Consider the following 21,490-nt stretch of genomic DNA (forward strand, 5'->3'; position numbering starts at 1 on the left):
AAAGATAGACTATGTGATGCATGCCAAAAGGGAAAACAAACTAAAGTTTCATTCAAATCCAAAAACATTGTTTCAACTACTCAACCTTTACAATTACTACACATGGATTTGTTTGGCCCTTCTAGAATCATGAGTCTTGGAGGAAGTTACTATGCCCTTGTTATAGTTGATGACTATTCTAGATACACTTGGACACTATTTATCACTCATAAGAATGATGCATTTCAAGCATTTAGGAAACTTGCAAAAATGATTCAAAACAAGAAAAATCTCAAAATTATATCTATTAGGAGTGATCATGGGGGTGAATTTGAAAATAAAGAATTTGAATTATTTTGTGATAAGCATGACATTGAACATAAATTTTCAGTACCTAGAATCCCTCAACAAAATGGAGTTGTTGAAAGGAAAAATAGATCTTTGGAAGAAATTGCTAAAACCTTATTAAATGACACTCCTCTTCCAAAATATTTTTGGGCAGAAGCCGTTAATACGGCATGCTATATCATGAATAGGGCTTTAATAAGACCCATTTTAAAGAAAACTCCATATGAACTGTTTAATGGTAGAAAGCCTAACATTTCACACCTTCATGTTTTTGGTTGCAAATGCTTTGTATTAAACAATGGAAAAGAAAACTTAGGAAAGTTTGATGCTAAGTTAGATGAAGGAATTTTTCTTGGTTATTCCTTGCATAGTAAAGCTTATAGAATATATAATAAGAGAACTATGACTATTGAAGAATCTATTCATGTTTCCTTTGATGAGTTTAATGCCATTCCCCCAAGAAAGGATATTTTAGATGATATTGCAGAATCTTTAGAACAAATGCATATTTATGGACAAGATTCTAAAGGAAAAGGGAAAGGAAGCAATGAAGATCCTCCAGAAGAAGCCAAATCAAATTATGAACTTCCAAGAGAATGGAAAGCTTCAAGAGATCGTCCCCTTGACAACATTATTGGTGATATCTCAAAAGGGGTAACAACTAGACATTCTCTTAAAGATTTATGCAATAATATGACTTTTGTGTCTATGATTGAACCTAAAAATTTAGATGAAGCCATAATAGATGATCATTGGATAGTTGCTATGCAAGAAGAACTAAATCAGTTTGAGAGAAACAATGTGTGGGAACTAGTAGAGAAACCTGAAAACTACCCCATCATAGGAACAAAATGGGTATTTAGGAATAAGTTAGATGAACATGGCATAATCATTAGGAACAAGGAAAGATTACTTGCAAAAGGATATAATCAAGAAGAGGGAATAGATTACAAAGAAACATATGCTCCAGTTGCAAGATTAGAAGCCATTAGAATGCTTTTAGCTTATGCATCCATAATGAATTTTAAGCTTTATCAAATGGATGTTAAAAGTGCTTTTCTAAATGGCTTAATTCAAGAAGAAGTATATGTTGAACAACCCCAGGTTTTGAGATGTCAGATAAGCCAAATCATGTTTATAGATTGAAAAAGGCTTTATATGGTTTGAAACAAGCCCCTAGGGCATGGTATGAACGTCTAAGCAAATTTCTTTCAGAGAAATATTTTTCTAGAGGAAAAGTGGATACCACACTGTTCATAAAGAGAAAACATGATGATATTCTGTTAGTTCAAATATATGTTGATGATATAATCTTTGGATCCACTAATGATTCACTGTGCAAGGAGTTCTCTCTTGATATGCAAAGTGAATTTGAAATGTCAATGATGGGAGAACTAAACCACTTCTTGGGGTTACAAATCAAGAAAACTAAAGAAGGTATATTCGTCAACCAAGCAAAATACTGCAAAGAATTGATCAAAAGATTTGGGATGGAAAGTGCAAAGCACATGGCTACACCTATGAGTACTGGCTGTTACTTAGATAAAGATGAATCTGGTCAGTCTATAGACATGAAACAATATCGAGGTATGATTGGATCTCTTCTCTATTTATCTGTTAGTAGACCGGATATCATGTTTAGTGTATGCATGTGTGCTAGGTTCCAATCCAACCCCAAACAATCACATTTGAGTGCAGTAAAAAGGATCATAAGATACCTATTAGGAACAAGTGGGACATGTCAATTTATTGGATTTGCTCTTGTATCATGGCATAGTAAGAAACAAAATAGTGTTGCTTTATCTACTGCTGAAGCAAAATATATTTATGCTGGCAGTTGCTGTGCCCAAATTTTATGGATGAAGCAACAACTATCTGACTATGGAATCCTTCTTGATCATATACCTATTAGGTGTGACAATACAAGTGCAATCAATCTATCCAAAAATCCAATTCAACACTCTAGAACCAAGCATATAGAAATTAGACACCATTTCTTAAGAGATCATGTTCTGAAGGGAGATTATGTTCTAGAATTTGTCGATACAAAGAATCGATTTGCTGATATCTTTACAAAACCTCTCCCTAAGGAAACATTCTTTGCCATTAGGAGAGAATTAGGCCTCTTAGATGTTAGTGATTTGGACAAATAAGGATTGATTGGTTAATTGAAACATTCGTGTTTACTGATTGCTTGAGTTTGATGTTGCCCCGCACTTTGGCTTTTTGATGTTGCCAAAGGGGGAGAAAAATTCAAGAACTTAGAAATCAAGAGAGCTTAAAGAAAGGGGGAGTATAATCTCCAAAAGAAAGGGGGAGTATTTGTATATACTACTATCTTGATTTCAGGACTTGTCATCATCAAAAAGGGGGAGATTGTAGAAGCAAAGCTTCAAGAATTATTTTGATGATGTCAAGGAATTTCAAAGATCATTCAAGATGAATTTCAAGGATGAAGAAAGCAAGATGTCAAGCAAAGCAAATATCTCAAGATAAGAATTAAGACAGACTCTTAGAAAAGTTTTTGAAAAGCACAAATGATTGGCCAAGTTAGTTTCTATCTTAACAAAAACTTTTCCAAGCATTTTACTCTCTGGTAATCGATTACCAGAGGTTGTAATCGATTACCAGTAGCCACAAAGCTTTCTGGAAATGTTTTCAAAGTTATTTTCAAAGTTTTTCAAAGCTGTAATCGATTACCAAAACTATGTAATCGATTACCAATGCTTTAAAATGGTTAAAAATAATTTTGTAAGTGTGTAATCGATTACACATCATATGTAATCGATTACCAGAGATTTTGAACATTGGACATTTGAATTTTGAATAAAATTAACTGTGTAATCGATTACGCCAAAGCTGTAATCGATTACTAGAGAGGATTTTCGAGAAAATCTGCCAACAGTCACAACTTTTCATTAGATTTTTTAATAGCCATCAAAGGAATTTAAATAGGTGACTTGGGCATGAATTTTCTTTAGAGTTTTCACTGTTCACAAAAGACATAATCCTCTCAAACAAAAATATCTTATCTTCAAACATTCCTTGGCCAAACACTTGTGCTATTCAATAAGGAATTGAGGGCTTCATTGTAACATCTGTCTCTTTCAAGAGAGATCATTTCTTCTTCTTCTTCTTCTTACTTCTGAAAAAGGGCTAAGAGACTGTGAGTCTCTTGTTGTAAAGAATCTGAGCACAAAGGAAGGGTTGTCCTTGTGTGTTTCAGAAGGTGTAAAGGATTTGTGACATAGTGGAACTCCCAAGCGGATTTCTTGGGGACTGGTCGTAGGCAACAAACTTTGTCAAACCAGTATAAAAACTGTGTTTTCACTTTATCTTCCCTTAAACTCTTTTATTTATTGTTGCTTATTGTTTCTATTCAGTAAGTTTAATTTGAATTATTATTTAGGAATTCATTTTAAAAGGAATCTTGGAACTTGGGTTAAAATCAAAGTAGAATTTTTAAGTGGGAAATTGTTTGTGATATCTTAATTCAACCCCCCCCCCCTTCTTAAGATATCTGAGGCCACTTGTCCAAAATGGAATCTATATTAAATTTCCTTCAATTTGGTATATAGAACCTTGCATTTGGAATAACGAGCATGAACGAGAGAGACCTCTGAGTGACGCAAAAAGGAACTGATAGAGAGCTTACGATAGGTGAGGGGAGTTTATTACCGTTTACAGTTTTTAATACCATAGTTGGGGTCAAGAAACCTAACTATGGGGATGTATGTCTGTCCCTGTTGCATGCTGGTTTTCAAGAAAAAAATATTTTTGACTAATGGGATGCGATATATCTATTATTGATGAATTGTTTCTATTAGACTTGTATGGTCTGAAGACCTGGGGAGTGTGAATCTCAGGCATGGACTATACATGTATGTATATGCGGAATGCGACTTACTAATGATACTATTATTAAGGATATTAATTGATGTGAGATGATGTTGTCATTGATGATTATGTTGATATAAGTTGATGATGTTATTGATGATTAAGTTAATATGATATGATGATGTTGTTGTTGATAATGTCATTGAAATGAGATGAGGCAATGTTGATGTAGATAATGATATTGAGATGAGATGTTGATGATGTTGAAAATGTCATTGTGATGATGTATGTTGTGTATGTCCATGGGGGGTGCAATGACCTTGTTGGATATCCTTGGTGGGGGAAATAGAGTGGTTAAAGAGTTTTAAGCATTTCCAGAGGGGGATGGCTTAGAATCTTTAATTATCCACGGTCAGTGCATTGATGGTGCCCATGTTTCATACTTCATATGACATGGAAATGGCATAAACTTTGTCAGTAAGTACTTGTAGTTTCTCATGAGGAGGAATACTTGTACTTGGGGGCATGCCACTCGGTTTGGAACTCCCTTAAGACTCAGGCTGATCGCCATAGGGGGGAGTTGCCTGTGCATGACAGGGTGACCTCGACACTTACTGCCTAGTTTTCCTAATTGAGAGTGTCGTATGGACACGCTTAGGCTATTTCCTTGGGGATGGTACCACATTGCATTGAGAGTTGAGGTCAGGTACATGCATCATACTGAGCATGATTGATTGGAACTATGGACTGATGATGACTATTTGTTGAGTGTGTGTTGGACTAATGAATGTTTGTGTAAGCTTATGATATTAGTTAATGTTTTCTTACTAATTGTGGTTATTTGATTTCTGTATTAATTTCTTTTATAATAAACTCACCCCTCACAATTTTTGTACCGTGTGGTTGGTACCTATGATGATCTTGAACCTTTGTTCGTGGGAGTAGAATGACAGCAGTAGAGTACGTGATGACATTGGGATTATTTTGGGAGAGAGTTGTGTTTTGTTAATCAACTCCTCTATAGCTGGTTCCATAATTCTTTTTGTTGAATTGAGGATGTAAATACCAAATTTAGTTATATGTATGAATAAATTTATTTTCCATTATGTGAATGATGTGTACTAAGTTACTATACCTATATATATATATATATATACCTATATATATATATATATATGTATGTATTCACTTAAGTAATGGTGCGTTGTTTGGTGAATGTATATCGAGAAAAAAATTACTTTCATTTTTCATAAGCAAATTAACGGAGTTTTCATTTAAAAATTAAAATTCTCGCGGTTTAGAGTGGTGATATCGTAGTGACGAGGCGGGTCATTACATTCAGCAACAACAGGGATCTCATCATTAGAATTCACCTTTTCAATTATAGGTTTGAGTTGATTAGTGAAGGTGAAGGTGGAGTGTGGAAGATCAACAAAAAATGAGAAGTTACGCTCAGCACAACAACAAATTCTCTCTTCCAAACATAAATATGATTTGAAGGTGAATCAACCACAAAGGGATAGTGATTGATGGTCAAAACCAATGTTGTATGGTGTGATGCAATCCTAACCCCAAGGGTATTGGATAGAAGACTCCAAGAGGCTTGGGCTAGAGCTACTAAAGAAGGCCCTAGGGTTCTCATGAACCTTAGGGTAGATTTTTGAGCCCATGGATCAAGGTTGGATCCATTATTCTTTGTAAATATTAGAATAGGTTTTTTCCTTCTTTTTGGCCTTGCATTTTGGCCATTCTAGTAGTATAGGGTTTTAGCCTTGTATTTCAGGGCATTTTGAGTAGTCTTTGTAGTAGGGATATTTTTTTATATTTTCATGTATTTTGGCATGGGGGTTGATGGAAGCTTGCTTGTGGGGCTTCTATGGAGGCTGGATCTTTGAGCTTCAATGAGGTCCTTTAATGGTTATTTTCCACCATGGAGATGCAGCAGAAGACAAAGGAGAAGAGGTGAGAGGAGGCGCCATCCACTAGGGAATAAGCCATGGAAGAAGGAGCTTCACCACCAAGATGAGCCTTGGATAAGAAGCTTAGAGAGGATGCTTCAATGGAGGAAAAGAAAGAGGAAGAGAAAGAGAGAGGGGGAAGCATGAAATTGAAGGAAGAAAAAGGGAGAGAAGTTGAACTTTGAGTTGTGTCTCACAACACTCTCATTCATCAAAGTTACAACAAGTGTTACACATGCTTCTATTTATAGACTACGTAGCTTCCTTGAGAAGTTTTCTTGAAAAAACTTCCTTGAGAAGCTTCTTTGAGAAAACTTCCTTGAGAAGCTAGAGCTTAGCTACACACACCCCTCTCATAACTAAGCTCACCTCCTTGAGAAGCTTCCTTAAGAAGATTCCTAAAGAAGCTAGAGCTTAGCTACACATACCTCTCTAATAGCTAAGTTCACCTCCTTGAGATGAGAAGCTAGAGCTTAGCTACACCCCCCTATAATAGCTAAGCTCACCCCCATGAAAAAATACATGAAAATACATAAAAAATCCCTACTACAAAGACTACTCAAAATGCCTCGAAATACAAGGCTAAAACCCTATACTACTAGAATGGCCAAAATACAAGGCCCAAACGAAGGAAAAACCTATTCTAATATTTACAAAGATAAGCGGGCTCATACTTAGCCCATGGCTCAAAATCCACCCTAAGGCTCATGAGAACCCTAGGGCCTTCCCTTGGATCTCTGGCCCAATCTACTTGGAGTCTTCTATCCAATGCCCTTGCGGGGTAGGATTGCATCAGGGGTGAGCTTAGCTATTATAGGGGTTGTGTGTAGCTAAGCTCTAGCTTCTTTAGGAATCTTCTCAAGAAATCTTCTCAAGGAGGTGAGCTTAGTTATTAGAGGGGTGTGTGTAGCTAAGCTCTAACTTCTCAAGGAAGTTTTCTCAAAGAAGCTTCTCAAGGAAGTTTTCTCAAGAAAGCTTCTTAAGGAAGCTACCTAGTCTATAAATAGAAGCATGTGTAACACTTATTGTAACTTTGATGAATGAGAGTCTTGTGAGACACAACTCAAAGTTCAATGTCTCTCCCTTTTTCTTCCTTCAATTTCGTGCTCCCCCCTCTCTCTTTCTCCCCCTCTTTCTTTTCCTCCATTGAAGCATCCTCTCCAAACTTCTTATCCAAGGCTCATCTTAGTGGTGAAGCTCCTTCTTCCATGGCTTATTCCCTAGTGGATGGCGCCTCCTCTCACCTCTTCTCCTTTGTCTTCCGCTGCATCTCCATGGTGGAAAATCACCATTAAAGGACCTCATTAAAGCTCAAAGATCCAGCCTACATAGAAGCCCCACAAGCAAGCTTCCACCATGGTGCAATATAACATCGATTTTGGCCGAATCGATGTTGTTTTTGCATTTTTTTTTACATTTTTTTGCTAACCACATTGATTTTTAGAAGAATCAATGTTGTATAGTAGATTTCAACATCGGTTTTCATAACTGATGTTAAAAATGATATTTTTAACGATAGTAGTTTCAACATCAGTTCATACCGTAAAAATCGATGTTAAAAGTTTATTTTCTTGTAATAAATGAATACCAAATTAATGCATGCCAGATGTAGGTAAAATCAATAACAATAAATGTTTTTGTTGGTATACAATATACAATATATCCAAATCCAAATTAATGATCTAGAAAGAAATGATTGTGGTAAATTTAAGTTAATTAGATTAATTAATTATATATACAATTTATTAAGAAGAATATAAAACCTGAAATAGGAAACACATCTATTAGTATCATTGTGAGCTTTCATTATTGAATTTCGTTAAATTGTTGAGTATATATTTAGAATATATATATATATATATATATACATATATATCAATTGTTAAATTCCATAAAATACAATGCTTACTATTTTTTCCTATATAAATGACAATGTAGAAAATAAAAATATATTTTAGAAAAGAATATTAAAGATATATTTGAGAAATAGTTATAAAAAAATATAAGATACTAATTTTATAAGCGTGTTTGGGTCAAGTGAAAGAGAAAAAATAATTGTACGAGTCATGATAGTAGTAATAAGTTTGAGGCTAATTCCTTACGTTATTGATTACCATTACAAATTATTTGTCATTAATATCATTTTAAAAAAACTTATAAAATATCCGAACCACTTGTTATAAATGATCCAACTTATTACCAATTGTCGCAACCTACCCTTTGGCGGGAGGACGATGCGAGACTCAAGGGTGTGTCTTTCAAAAAAGAAAACGCGCGGGAGTCGCCACCAACGTTTATTCAAGGAAAATGTTAGACAAACCAAAAAGGGGTCTGCGAATTTTGAGAATAAGGGTTCGGGAGTTGTTTACGTGCGGGGAAGGTATTAACACCCCATGCGTCCGTCACACGGGACGACAGCCTTTGACCGAGTGTGTAAAATCATGATTTCAATATTTATTTGTTTTCCTTTTTAATGTTTTTTTACTTGTTGGGGTCGACAAGAGCGTTGCCCTTGCTCCTACATATTCTCAAGTGCGATGAGGAAATCAGACCTACGTAGTTCTTTAAAAGTGAGAAAGTTATGCGTAGAGTTGATTATAAACTTTTGAAAAGTTCATTTTTAACCGATAACAATAAAAGAGACCATTTAGGTGTTGGACCTTGAATGGACTCAAGCGACTTTTGTGGATAGAAAGCTTGATTACATGTTGATTTTATCTTGGTTTCACTTATTTACTTTCAATCTGATTAAAAGACGACCTGTGAGGTAAATGATTGGTTGAAATTTTATTTTGCAAGGATAAAACGAGATTACAACACAAATGATCGGTTGAAATTCGCTTTACATGAACAAATGAGATCACTTATGGTAGAAGAATGAGATGAAAGATGTGCAAAGCAACAAGGAGGACACCGAAGGGTGCATAGTGCGAATTTAAAACCTTAAAATGAATACTAACTGGTTGATGAACGAAGAACAATGCGGGAATCGATCACGATTGCGATTTAGAAGCGCCTCAACCTCATTTTTTCTTCTTCTCCTTAATTTCACTAAATGCTTTCAATATATGAAGGCTGAACCCCTTCCTTTAGCCCCTTCACGCCTATTTATAGGAAATGAGGGGACTTGGTTGATCTGTAGCTCGCCCAGGCGAGCTGTTGCTTCAACCTGAAGTAACCTTGCTCGCCCAAGCGAGCTGGTTACTTCATGTCTAAGTTATTTGGGGGCCCAGACAAGCCAGAGGCTAGCTTGGGCGAGTCAGGGGTCAAAAAAGCTCCAAAATGACCCTTTTTCCCTCCCACTTGAGTATTTTCTGCATTCTTTGCTGAAACGTCGAAAAACCATTCGTATTGCGCAACAACTGGTGTCAAGCAACACAACTCGGCTAACAAGAATCAAAACGTTAGCAAATGATCATCCTCAGAAGAAATTAGGGTCTGACAGTTATCCCTTTTTACTTATCTTTTATTGAAAATGAAAAAGGTAAGTAAAGATAAGGACACTAATTTCATCCTAGCGATCTTTCCATCCGACTGGCTACTAGCGAAAACCCAAGCAGTGAAACCTGTAAAAAGAAAAAAAAATGTAAGAGGCATCAGGTACATCAAACAAAAGACCTTGAAGTCTTACAATGTAAAGGAGACATTGAAGTCTTGACGAAAGACTTTGATAGGCTTTGAAAAATAAAGGAGACATTGAAGTCTCAACAAACAGTTTCTGATAGCTTTGGAAAAGTAAAGAAGACTTTGATAGTCTTGACAAAAGACATTGAAGCCTTTGAAATGTAGAGAAAACTGTGATAGTCTTGACAAAAGACATTGAAGTCTTTGAAACGTAAAGGGCAGAAGACATTGATAGTCTCTGCAAGACAACAGACTTTGATAGTCTTGGAAAAGTAAATAAGACCTTAATAGTCTTGAAGACAAAAGTCTCTGATAGTCTTTGAAGATAAAGGGGGCAGAAGACATTGATAGTCTCTACAAAACAAAAGACTCTGATAGTCTTGAAAATGTAAAGAAGACTCTAATAGTCTTGACAAAAGACTCTGATGTTCTTTGAAAAGTAAAGAAGACTCTGAGAGTGTGTTTGGATGGATACTTTCATCTGAGTAATTCATTTTAAATGAGATATTAAATTACTGTCATTTTAAATTTAGTGTTTGGATAATAATTTAAGAAGAAATTAAATACCTGGAATTTTAATAGAGAAATTTAATTAACCAAAACTGAGTCATATGAAATTCTCCTAAAAATCTAGGAATTTCAATTTCTCAAAACGTGTTCGTACTCACATCGTGCTTGTACTCATTAGTCTTCTTCCAAAGTCAAGCAATCTCTATGTTCGAAATGGCTCGTAAGAAGCAAACCGCAAGGAAGTCCACTAGAGGAAAAGCTTCAAGAAAGCAACTTGCCATGAAAGCAGCACGCAAGTCCGCTCCGGCGACCGGCGGCGTGAAGAAGCCGCACCGTTTCAGGCCAAGTATGGTGGCACTGAGGGAGATCCGAAAGTACCAGAAGAACACCGAGCTTCTCATAAGGAAGCTTCCTTTCCAGAGACTCGTAAGGGAAATCGCTCAGGACTTCAAGACCAATCTCTACTTCCAGAGTAGCGCTGTCTCCACTCTCCAGGAAGCCGCAGAGGCCTACCTCGTTGTGCTCTTCGAGGACACCAACCTCTGCACCATTCACCCAAGAGAGTTACCATTATGCCCAAAGACTTAGGCCTACCTTGTTGGGCTCTTGTTTATTTTCATTGAATATTGAAATTTTAATTTTTAAATAAATATTTAAAAATGAAAATTTGAATTTTATTGAAATTGAATCACTTTGTCCAAACAAGGAAATTAAAATACAAGAATTTGAATTGCCTCATCCAAACAAAATATTTACAAAAGGAAAGGAATTGAAATCAAGGCAATCAAAATGTTATGAATTTAAATTTCTTAGAAATTTTTAAATTCCTCATCCAAACACATGGTGATAGTCTTAATAAAAGACTCTGATGGTATTTGAAATGTAAAGGGCATAAGACATTGATAGTCTCTGAAAGACAACAAACTTTGATATTTGATAGTCTTGGAAAAATAAAGAATACTTTGATAGTCTTGACAAAAGACATTGAAGTCTTCAAAATGTAAAGAAGACTGTGATAGTCTTGACAAAAGACATTGAAGTATTTGAAATGTAAAGAAGACTGTGATAGTCTTGACAAAAGACTTTGATAGTCTCAAAAAAGTAAAGAAGACTGTGATAGTCTTGACAAAAGACTCTGATGGTCTTTGAAATGTAAAGAAGACTGTGATAGTCTTGACAAAAGACCCTGATAGTCTCGGAAAAGTAAAGAAGACTATGATAGTCTTGACAAAAGACTCTGATAGTCTCGGAAAAGTAAAGAAGACTCTGATAGTCTTGACAAAAGACTCTGATGGTCTTTGAAATGTAAAGAAGACTGTGATAGTCTTGACAAAAGACATTGAAGTCTTTGAAATGTAAAGGGCAGAAGACATTGATAGTCTCTACAAGACAACAGAATTTGATAGTCTTGGAAAATAAAGAAGACTTTGATAGTCGTGAAAGTCTTTCACTAAAACATGAACACGCTTAGCAAAGAAACAAACCCCTAAACTGATCAGAACAACATATATTTTTGAAGAAAAACAATGTGACTACTGGGGAAGGAAAGCATGCAGATAGAATTTCTCATAACCACAAATGAGATTTAAGACATTAGCATTTCATTTCTAAAATAGCATTAGAAGAAACACTGGGTCCAACTGAATAGAGGAAAACTGCTCAAGTCGTATAAAGTCTCACATAGGCAAGTGTTTCGTCTTAACTCCAAACCACAGATATGTCGTAGATTGACTTTGCAAGTCATTTCCCATCAAATCAAAGATAATATGCGTAATCATCATGGATCAATAGGACTTTAATAAGGTTGGATTTTGGGGTAGGAAATTTGGCTTAGGTTGTTCGGGCCTTTCCTTTTTCTGTTTCCTTTTCTCTTTGGTTCGGCACGGAATAAGAGCGGACACAAAGATTCGATTTGTAACTAAAATAGGTGATTGCTTTACACATCCCCCAAGTTTTAACCAAGTTACTATTGCTTTTCTTTTATATTTTCTCTTTCGACAATTTTGCACATTGTTCAGACATTGTCTGGTCCAAAGAACCCCTTTTTTGTTTTTATTTTCTTTTTCTTTTCTTCAATCTTTGATTGATTGATTCTTTTTCTTTCTCTCCTTTTTTTTTTCTTTCTTTTTCTTCTTTTTCTTTTCTTTTGACGAACATACCTAAGGTAAGAGAAGCTTCGCTTGGAAGATCCTCCTATTCTCTCTTCCTAGGGTAAGGCTGGAAATTTCCATCCTAGGTCAAGGTCATGGCCAAAAAATCGACGTTTGGCTCAACAAGCCTGCCAATGGCGGGACATGGTGTATGTCGGGATATCTGTTTAGCAAATGGCTCAGAAATAAGGGAATGCCCAAATCATTTCCATGAAACACATATCATGATAATTAGAAATTCATGCATAATTAATCATAGCACATATCCATGTGGACACTCAAATATAAGGCTTTGTGGCCATGCAAACACTAACCATGTGTTTGGATGAGGAATTTAAAAATTTCTAGGAAATTCAAATACACAACATTTTGATTGCCTTGATTTAAATTCCTTTCATTTTGTAAATATTTTGTTTGGATGGGGCAATTCAATTTTTTGTATTTTAATTTCCTTGTTTGGACAAAGTAATTCAATTTCAATGAAATTCAAATTTTTATTTTTAAATATTTATTTAAAAATTAAAATTTCAATATTGAATGAAAATAAATACGAGTCATTTTTTAAATAGTTAAATATTCAAAATAAATTTAATGCTATACAATATATAACAATAAATTTATTTAATATTTAATAATTAAATAATCAAAATAATTTTAATGCTAAACAATTTTGAATCTTACACAATATTCTTGTAGTAACACAAAAAAGAAACTTGGATTAAATATTTTTATTAAGGTCATTAAACAAGTGTAATGTAGTAAAACCCATGGAGTGTGAAAAATAGAAGATGCAGAGAGAGAACAACATTGACAAAAATAGAAAATTTTGTAGACAACAGTGAAATCGAAAGGAAGAAAAGAGAGAGGTAGGTTGTTTCTTCATTGTGCAAAAATGGAAGCAGAAGCAGCAGCGTTGAAGTTGGAGTCCCTTGTGTGCATAGACTCCCCCACTCTCTCTCATTTTGAGCTCCTTGCTCTTTCTCTCTCCACACATTCAACCTCCGCTCCACCCATGACCTCGTCACTCCAAAGATCGACCCTTCCCTCTTCAACCAGAGCACCGGCTCCTACCGCCAAACCTACTCCCACCCCCAGCAGTCCTCCACCACTGACCGCCGCCGCCTCGCCAATCCTACCCAAGAGGAAGCGTGGCAGAAAGCCCAAAGTCAAACTCCACTTGGATCACTGCTACCACGAAATCGACATAATTGTTAATCCAAACGGTGTCGTTATGGATCTCCACCAACTCGCCAACTCCCAAGACCCCTTTGCTGAGGAACTCAAGAGACGCACTGAGGGTTTGCATAACAAAGAGGAGCTGCTAGGGTTTCTAAGAGACTTGCCTGGACAGTGGGGGAGCCGCTGGTATGGAGAAAGGAGTGAGTACGTTCTGAGAAATTGAAATTCTTTGGTTTTTAAGAGAATTTCATATGACTTATTTTTTGTTAATTAAAATTCTCTATTAAAATTCCAGATATTTAATTTTTCTTAAAATTATTATCCAAACACTAAATTTAAAATGACAGCTATTCCATATCTCATTTAAAATGAATTACTCCGTTGAAAGTATCCATCCAAACACATAGTAAGGCTTAGGATTTGTTTCCACATTCAGGCCAAACCAGTGTTTCAACGACCACTTTTATCAAGTCATACAAACATCTGAGTCCATTTTGGCATTCAAGAAAATCTTTTGTTGTTTTCACCCTCTAGGTGCACATTTCTTTTCTTCAAAAAACCTTTCATGTTTTGATCCGTGAATTTTCCAAAGAAAACTGGCAATCATTTCTCTCTTTTTTTTTTCAAAAGAATGTTAGTTTTAGTTGTTTTTTTTAGAAAAAGTTTGTAATCTAGGAAAAGTTGTTACCCGAGATCACACTTATCAAAGGAACACAAGGCGTGTGAATGAAACGAAACCATACACAAAATCCCTATTTTTTTATTGTTTAGTTTTCTCGCTTCAAACAAACTATCACAATGAAATAGTACGACAACATGTTGGAAGCAATAAAGTTTCATCACAATGAGATAAAAAAACACAAACTGAAAGCGATAAAATAAAGTTAAATTCCATCACAATGAGATAACAAACAAATACCGAAAGCGATAAAAACAAAATAAAGACGAGTTCACAGTTTTAGGCGATCCTGGCCAAGCGACTCTGCTTCCTCAAAGGAACAAGTCCATCACATCGGCCACGTCATCGTCTTCCCAAGCTCCATCTTCATCTTTGGGGGTCCCTACGGCCATGCAACTGTGGCCCTGAATTGCTTGGGAGTAGGCCATGGGAAAAGGCTGGGATCTTGGCTCTGCTGATGCAGGGTGTACTGGTAAAAGCTGTCATTCAGCTGCACCTTACCCTTATGATTGGCTGCCTGCTGGTCGGTCACATGCTGCATATATGCATGCATCTGGAGCTCCATCCTCCCATTGTGAGCAGAGATGGACTCTAGAGATGGTGGCTATCGTAGAGGTGGCGACGGTGCATTTGTGGCTGACTGCTGCTGGTCCTCCCCTTGCTGTTGTGCCTGACCCTATTATTGTGCCTGCCTTGGCATGCAATACTTTTCTATGAAGGCCCTATTAATGGGAGGCCGGATAAGCTTTGTGGGAGTAACCGACACCCCATAGAACTGGTAGAGGCCCATGATCAAGGCTGGAAACCCCAATGCTCTGTTGGACTTTTCTGGGTTCACTAGGTGTTTGGGAGGCGTGATTCCTGCAAATTGATAAATGCCATCTGAGATCAACTGGGCCACATGAACACTCACTTGGGTCAAGATGGCGTAGACCAACTGACACTTCAGCAAGGGAAGATCAGAATTATGATCGCTGGGGAGGATGTTGCTGAGAAGCAGTGTCATCCAGATCTGTGTCAGGGTGGTCATGCTAGTGTGCATGATCCGCACCCGTCTCCCCATCACACTCTGTGCAAAGTCCTATCCTGGAATGCATAACAGCTAGCCCATGGCCTCCTTATCAAATCCTGAGGCTTGGCTCCTCTTCTGACTGAACTCGCAATGTTGCCCCTCTTCCAGGACCAATGGATGCCCCAAAAACTGATTAATGGCATCTTCATCAAAGGGGACCCATTGGCCCCGCACCCGGAGCGCTTATCCCTCACTCCTTCCTCTATGGGCCATGCATTATCGTAGAACTCCATGACTATTTTTGGATCATACTTAGCCATGGACCCCGCAAGTTGAGTCCACTGCCTCTTGGCAATTTCCTCCTGGAACTCAACATACTCTCCCTCTCTCAATTGGACCTCGTCTCTCCTTGAGGAAAGACCAACTCTTGATTGCTTCAAAGCAGTGTTGGTGTTCCTCACTCCGGAACCGGTGTCCGTCAAATTCCATATCCGCTTGTGGGGTCGCACTGGATCCTTCTCCAATGGCCTCCTTCCTTGCCTTCTTAGAGAGAAGCTTCTTTGGAGCCATTGCCTGAAAAGACATGTTCATAAAGTTAGTTTGCACGAACCGCACAACCATCATTTCAGCTATCTTAAACAAGCAAAGGCCAAACAATTTTAAAGGGTGAATATTTCTTTTCACCAAATGCAAGTGTCACCGTGCAATTAGAAAACAATCATACATCGATGCATATGTCATTTTATTATATATATTTTTTTGAAAAGCATTTTAGCTACCTAGATGCAAGGTGCCTATCATAGTGTAGCAAGCTCAATTATTAGTATAAATCCAAACAATCACTCTCACACATTTATGTAATTCATACATTTTGCATCCAAGACAAAGTTTAGATTTCTATGCCTAACTCATGTTCTTGGCATTTCAACCTAACAACCTAAGTTGTTCACACCTTCCAAATGATGGTTGTACATGCACAAACTCATTTCACAATTCAAATTTCACACTAACACATGCAATGGTCATTGAGGCATTTCACCGAACGGTTGGTGGGTGCATGTTCAAGCATGTAAAAATGGGGAATGGAGAATAATATGACATGCCAATCCATAATAGGATCAAAGGTAGGCCTAGGGCCATCCCTTGCAGCCCCCAATCAAACCATAGATTCATAAATAAATTGTCTCACGAAATTTGCAAAGAACATGACAACTAGAGCACCAAAATGCCCAATGGAAAGCCAAAATTTGAAGGGAAATAATACTTACTTGTAGGAGATGAACCAAAATGCAAAAAATGAGAGCAAAAGGGTGCAAATGGAGGCTTGGGGCTACTAGAAATGAGGGCTCCCATAAACTTTGGTGGTTTTTGAGTCTTGGGGAAGAAATGGGGTGAAAATGGCTTCACCCCTCCCCCTTTTTAAAATTTCTACGTCAGACACGCTCGCCCAGGTGAGCTAAATTATTATTATTTTTTGCAAAAGCCTTTGCAAAATTGTGTTTGTTCATTGTTATGTGTGTGTATATATATATATATATATATATATATATATATATATATATATATATATATATATATATATATTTCTAAAATCCTATAATTGCATATATAAACTTAGGCAAATTCAAGATATAATTCAAGAAAACAAATAAGTATAAAGCAGGAATTTTAAAGAGCAAAATTAGAGATACTAGTTGCCTCCTAGGAGCGCTTCTTTAGCGTCTTTAGCCTGACGCGGGATAATGATCAATCGATCATGGGCCTAGCACCTGTCCGTACCTGCCCCCAAGCTTAGACAAAGGAAGTGGCATCATGCAACAAATGTGAAACAATACTACGAGATGCCTGCATTACCTTTCACTTACCCTTATCTCAAATTGGTGTGGTATTGACCATCACTCAAAATAACTCTTCATTCATCCTCTGATTTGCAGGATCCTAAATGACAAGATGCAAATGCATGCATGTTTATGGTTGAATGTTAAATGCAACAATTAAATAGGTGTTATCGTGTTCAATTTTAGTTAAATGCTTACGACACCCCATTGGCCGAGCCAAATGGCTCTGGATTTAGTGGGCAAGATTGAGAGTGTATGTTCTTAAGGACAACAAGAAGTAAAAGACATAACACAGGAGGTTGAGATGCAAATCATTAACCCTCATTTATTAATGCTGCAATTATGGCTTACAAAAGATTTTAAGACTTGGAGATCCCAATGAGTCCTCGGGGAATGGTCATGCATTGAGCCTCCTAGCTGCCCTAGGCGTTAGGTGTAATATTGCTTGACGATATTGGAGTTCACAGGCGAAGGAAATTCTTCATCATCCATGCTTGCAAGCAACAATGATCCTCCCGAAAAAGCTTTCTTCACAACAAAAGGTCCTTCATAATTCGGAGCCCACTTCCCTCTATAGTCCTTTTGAGCCTGTGATACTTTCTTTAAGACAAGATCTCCCTCACTGAACTTGTGCGGGTGCACCTTCTTGTCAAAAGCATTCTTCACTCGACTTTGATATAGTCGTCCATGGCTCATGGCGGCTAACCTCTTTCCTTATATAAGATTCAACTAATCAAAGCGAGTTTGTGCCAATTTTGAATCTTCCAACCCCGATTCGGCTAGAATTCTCAAAGAAGGAACCTCTACCTCAAACGGGAGCACAACCTCCATCCCGTACACAAAAGAGAAAGGGGTTTCCCCAGTTGATGTGCGCACCGAGGTTTGATAACCATGCAACGTAAAGGGGAGCATCTCGTGCCAATCCTTGTATGACACGGTCATCTTCTGAACTATCTTCTTGATATTCTTATTAGCAGCCTCAACTGCCCCATTCATCATGGGTCTGTAAGGCGTAGAATTGTGGTGTTGGATCTTGAAATCCTCACACATCTCCTTTATTATCTTGTTGTTCAAATTGGTGGCATGATCGGTGATAATCTTCCTAGGCAACCTATACAGGCAAATTATCTCCTTTTTAATGAACCTAATCACCACACTCCTAGTCACACTAGCGTACGAAGCTGCTTCGACCCATTTGGTGAAGTAGTCAATGGCGACTAAGATGAAGCGATGTCCATTTGAATCCTTGGGCTCAATAACTCCAATCACGTCTATACCCCACATAGAGAACGACCAATGTAACGACCCGCCTCGTCGCTACGATATCACCACTCTAATAACTCATGAAATTAAATTCTTTTTCTTTCTTTTATGAAAACTCCATTATTTTTGCTTACGAAAATCATAGTAAATTTGAATTTCACAAATATATATATATATATATATATATATATATATATATATATATATATATATATATACATATATATATGTTCCCAAAAATGCGCCAATGTTTAACTGAATGCATGAATATTAATATAGTGGTTTAGTACCCATCATACACATAATGAAGATTAAACCAGTTCGTAGATGTGATTAAATCTGTGATTTACATCCTTAATCCAACAAAAGAAATCATGAACCACTATGGAGGAGTTGATTAGCAAAACACAACTCTCTCCCCAAAATAATCCCAACATCATCACGTCGGCTTGGCGGCTCCTCAACAGAATCTCATTTCTACACCTTACTGCTGTCATTCTGCTCCCACGAACAAGGTTTGCGATCATCACAGGTATCAAACACACGATACAAAATTGCAAGGGTGAGTTCATATAAAAAGAACCAATGTTAAATCCAAATAATAACATTTAGCAAGAAAATGTAAGCAAACATCATGAGCTTACACAACATTCATTATCCATCACTCACATCCAACAATTGTTCATTGTCCACATCCGACAATTACTCATCATCCATATTCAACAATTACTCATCATCCATCCATGGATCCAATCAAGACTGCACAAAATGATGCATGCACCTGACTCAACTCTCAGATGCAATGTGGTACGCACCAACAACCAAATCCCAGGAAATAGCCTAAGCGTGTCCACACGACACTCTCACTTCGGAAACCATGCAGAGTTCGTCGAGACCACCCGGTTGTGCACGTAACTGCCCCCCCATAGGTGATCAGCCTGGGGCCAAAAGGAGTTCCCTACCAGGTGACAAGCCCCCTCAGTACAAAGTACACTCTGCCACAGTTATTCTATTTCCTGTGTCGTATGAGCTATGAACATGGCCAAAAGCAAGTTCCAAAGACCATGGACCAATTAAAGTGCCTAAGCATCCCCTCAGAAATGCTTAGATTCTTTAACCACGCTTGTCACCCACGTCTGGGCCATCCGACAAGGTCAGTGCACTTAACCCCCCATGACATACACTACATACGACGTATGAACATGGCCTAAAGCAAGTGCCAAAGACCCTGGAAGGCCAGTGCACTTCGCCCCCCATGAACATACACAACATCCACCGTATGAACGTGGCCCAAAGCAAGTGCCAAAGACCCTGGAAGCCCAATGCACTTCGCCCCCCACGAACATACACAACATGCACATGCCAAAGCATTTTCAACATCAATCAACATTCCATTTTCACATCATTCTTAACATAGACATCATCTCGTCTCACTGACGTTACCGGCAACAACAACAACAACTTCATTTCATATTCACATAATCATCAACAATACCATCAATTCATGGTGACATGATCACCATTAACAACGTCATCTCAAATCAATATCATCATAAATATCAACATCACCACATATCAATTAAAGTCACCAATAACAACATCAACAATGAGTCGCATTTCACATGTAAATATATTTTCAAGCTAAGGACGTATTTATAACCTGCAACTTTCGCTTAGCAGGCCTTCTGGGCGCTCAGCGCACTTCCTCTCGATTGGAAATGGGCTTAGCGCAGATTTGGGCCGCTCAGCGCAATTCCCCTCGGTTGGAATTGCGCTTAGCGCTCCTTTCTCGCTTAGCGGGAGACCAAAAGTTATTATTTTCAGGATCCCAACAATTAGACTGTAGAAACTTATCTTAGGGATATCCAGGCTAAATTTGAAGACGATCCAACGGTTAACGAATCCGGTATCGCGATTTCATTGAACTAGGTTTTGGTAAAATCTAAAATCTCATACTTTCAACTTAGCTCAACAAAACTCCACATAATTCAACATCTATATCAAGAAATTCACCCATGACTAGTTCAAGGCATACTTCAACTCATTCAAGTCTATCATATAGTCAAACAACACAATAAATATAATTAAACATCGATTTATAACTTATAATATCTCAGGGTGTGACAACTCTCCCACCCTTTTAGAAATTTCGCCCTTGAAATTTACTTGACTCAAACAAGGATGGATAGACGGCTTACATCTAACTCTCTAATTCCCACGTGGCATCTTTTCCTGATGTACCTCCCCAGATCACCTTGACCAATGGAATCTCCTTCCCTCTTAGGTGCTTTGTTCATCTATCCCTGATCCTCAAAGGCAATGTTCCATATGTCAAGTTCTCTTTTACTTGTACGTTATCCAATTCGACCGCATGAGATGGATCATGGATATACTTACGGAGTTGAGACACATGAAAGACATTGTGAAGATTAGAAAGTGATGGGGGGTAATGCAATTTGGTAGGCCACAGGGTCAACTCTCTTAAGAATTTGGAAAGGACCGATAAAGCGAGGTGTGAGTTTTCAGGATTTCAATGCTCGACCAACCCCAGTCCATGGAGTGACTCTCAAGAATACATGATCACTAACCTCGAATTCCAAATCTTTCCTCCTCTTATCCTGATAACTTTTCTGTCTACTATGAGCAATCCTCATCCTTTCTTGGATCAACTTCACCTTCTCGGTGGTTTGCTGTACCACTTTAGGTCCTAAGGTGAGGTTTTCTCCAGGCTCTAGCCAACATAGAGGTGTCCTACACTGTGAAATCCTGGAAATTTCTACCCGGAATTTTTGTAAACGGTGTATTTTGAATGATTATATCTATATATATATATATATATATATATATATATATATATATATATATAAGTATTATTCAATGTATATGCATATATGTTCCTGGTAGAAGTAGGAATAGTGGGGGCAAGATACGCGGGTTAGGCTAATTAAGGAAGAGAAATCCATAACTGGAAGGTTATAGGTTAATTCTTAATTAATTAGTCTAAAAATCATCGTTTTGTGTGCAACTTAGAATTTAACAAAACCAACCTCTGAACCACGCTCGGGGTTTCATTCTAAGCGTTTTGGTATATATATTGCCTACTTTCGAAAACT

The 21,490-nt window shown here is 37.4% G+C and overlaps 1 pseudogene; it reads left to right on the forward strand.

Annotated features, from left to right (window-relative positions):
• The first annotated feature begins 10,463 nt into the window (after window positions 1–10,463).
• On the forward strand, window positions 10,464–10,879 carry LOC114401890 (annotated as a pseudogene).
• The last annotated feature ends 10,611 nt before the right edge of the window (window positions 10,880–21,490 follow it).

This window comes from Glycine soja, chromosome 20, assembly GCF_004193775.1.
Source record: "Glycine soja cultivar W05 chromosome 20, ASM419377v2, whole genome shotgun sequence".
NCBI classification, from domain to species: domain Eukaryota; kingdom Viridiplantae; phylum Streptophyta; class Magnoliopsida; order Fabales; family Fabaceae; genus Glycine; species Glycine soja.